Source organism: Chenopodium album, chromosome 26, assembly GCF_948465745.1.
Source record: "Chenopodium album chromosome 26, dcCheAlbu1.1, whole genome shotgun sequence".
NCBI lineage: Eukaryota > Viridiplantae > Streptophyta > Magnoliopsida > Caryophyllales > Amaranthaceae > Chenopodium > Chenopodium album.
Genome location: NC_137859.1, coordinates 19,534,315 through 19,537,193, shown reverse-complemented (window position 1 = coordinate 19,537,193; position 2,879 = coordinate 19,534,315).

Genomic DNA, 2,879 nt, shown 5'->3' with positions numbered 1-2,879 from the left:
CAAGTGTAACTGTCTCACTTATGTCGTTCCAACAAATCAGGCTTCTACACTTTCACCCATACAAAGCCTCGAATGGCGCTATCCCTATGCTTGCATGATAACTGTTGTTGTAGGAAAATTCTATCAAGTCCAAATGATTTTCCCACGAACCTTGGTACTCCATAACACATGATCTCAACATATCCTCTAATGTCTGTATTGTTCTCTCTATTTGACCATCGGTTGTGGGGTGGAATGCAGTGCTCATCATCAACTTAGTCCCCATAGCCTTTTGTAAACTCTGCCAAAAGCTGGATAAGAACCTTGAGTCTCTATCTGAGATGATGTCCTTCGGCACACCATGGTATTTCACCACAAATTTCACATACGCTCTTCCCAATTGATCCATCGACCATGTACTCCTCATGGGTATGAACGTTGCACACTTCATTAATCGGTCCACTATGACCCAAATTGTATCATTTCCTGCTCGAGTCTTCGGCAAAGTTCCTACGAAATCCATAGAGATCGAATCCCACTTCTAACTAGGCACCTCCAAGGATTGAACTGTTCCTTGGGGTCTCTTATGCTCGATCTTGACCTTTTGACAAGTTGAACATCTAGCCACAAATTCTGCCACTTCCCTTTTCATGTTCGGCCACCAGAATGTCTTTTTCATGTCCTTATACAACTTATCCCCTCCGGGATGCGTTGAATAAGGAGAACTATGAGCTTCCTCCATCAACTTTTGCTTAAGATCACTTCGATTCTGAGGGACACACCATCTCCCTTTAAACCTCATGCTTCCATCATCGGCTATTGAAAAGTCCAATACTTGCCCTTCCTCGATCTTCTCTTTAATCTTGTTTAACTTCTCATCTCTGGGCTGACTTTCCCGAATCTCATCGTAGATTGACGGTCTGCTCAACAAGGCACTCAAAATCTCCTTAACTTCTCCTTGTTCTAATACCTCCAAATTCATCTTTTGGAATTCCACACACAATTGATCTGGTAGAATCATCGCATTAACTGCATGATTTGACTTCCTACTTAATGCATCAGTTACAACATTTGCTTTCCCTTCATGATACTAAATCTCCAAATCGTAATCCTTAATCAACTCCAACCATCGTCGTTGTCTCATGTTCAACTCCTTTTAAGTGAATATGTACTTCAAACTCTTGTGATCGGTGAAAATCCTATATGTCACTCCGTACAAGTAGTGTCTCCAAATCTTCAATGCAAACACAATTGTGGCTAACTCCAAGTCATAGGTCGGGTAATTCACCTCATAAGGCTTCAACTGTCTCAAGGCATAAGCAATCACCTTTCGATTTTGCATCAACACACAACCTAATCCGAACTTTGACGCGTCACTATACACTTCATACTACTCACTTCCATTAGGCAGGGCTAACACAGGTGCCGTAGTCAACTTCTCTTTCAATGTCTGAAAAGCCTCCTCACACTCCGAAGTCCACTTGTACTTACATTCTTTCCTCATCAAGCTCGTCATAGGCCTTGCAATTTTCGAAAAATCTTTAACAAATCTCCTATAATAACCTGCTAACCCATGAAAACTCCGAACATCTAACACACTCCTCGGGGTCGGCCATTCACTTACAACCTTTACCTTTGCAGGATCCACCGATACTCCTTCCTTAGAAATCACATGACCTAGGAAAGCTACCTCTTCCAACCAAAACTCACACTTTGAGAGTTTGGCGTACAATTGATGCTCTCTCAAGGTTGACAATACCACCCTCAAATGATCCTCATGCTCTTCCGGGTTCCTCGAGTACACTAAAATATCATCGACAAACACCACAACAAACTTATCCAAGTATGGCCTAAAAATTCGGTGCATTAAATCCATGAAAACATCAGGTGCATTGGTTAACCCAAATGGCATTACACTAAATTCATAGTGACCATAACGAGTCCTAAAAGCAGTTTTTGCAATGTCTGACTCTGCTCTCAAGTGATGATACCCCGACCTCAAATCTATCTTTGAAAATATTCCCGCCCCTTTCAACTGGTCGAACAAATCATCAATCCTAGGCAGCGGGTACTTATTCTTGATCGTCACATTGTTCAACTCTCGGCAATCTATGCACAACCTCAAGCTTCCATCCTTCTTCTTCACGAACAAAACTGGTGTACCCCATGGTGATGAACAAGGCCGGATATATCCCTTCTCTAACAAGTCGTCTAACTGAGTCTTCAGCTCTTTCATCTCAGCCGGGGCCATCCTATATGGAGCCTTTGAAATAGGTCCTGTCCCTGGCACTAAGTCTATGGTAAATTCGACATCCCTCACCGGCGGCATCCCTGGAATCTCCTCGGGAAAGACATCGAGAAATTCATTTACTATTGGAATATTTTTCCCATCATCTCTATCTCCTTCTTCTATCCTTTGGACACTACACAAATACAGTGGATATCCTTTTGCTACACACTTCTTAAGTTGCAAAGCAGATATGATCTTTAACCCTGATTTCTTTCCCTCCCTTCGATAGGTTACCCTAACTTTGCCCGGGCCACACAACGTGACCTTTTGGGCCTCGCAATCAATTTGGGCCTTGTACATGCCCAACCAGTCCATCCCCAAAATAACATCGAGATCTTGTAAGTCAAGCTCGATTAAGTCTGACAGAAATTCTACTATTGAAATAACAAGAGGTACACCCTGATGCATCTTAGTGCAACTCACCACTTCCCCTAATGGGATAGCAATATCTAAGGAAACAGACACCGGACTCTCTAACTTGAGTCTATCTACTAAACTTCTAGAAATAAAAGAGTGAGACGCCCCTGAATCAAACAAAACCTTAGTAGACATGGAACAAATAAAGAAATTGCCAATTACCACATCAGAAGCAGTTGCAGCCTCACGGTTG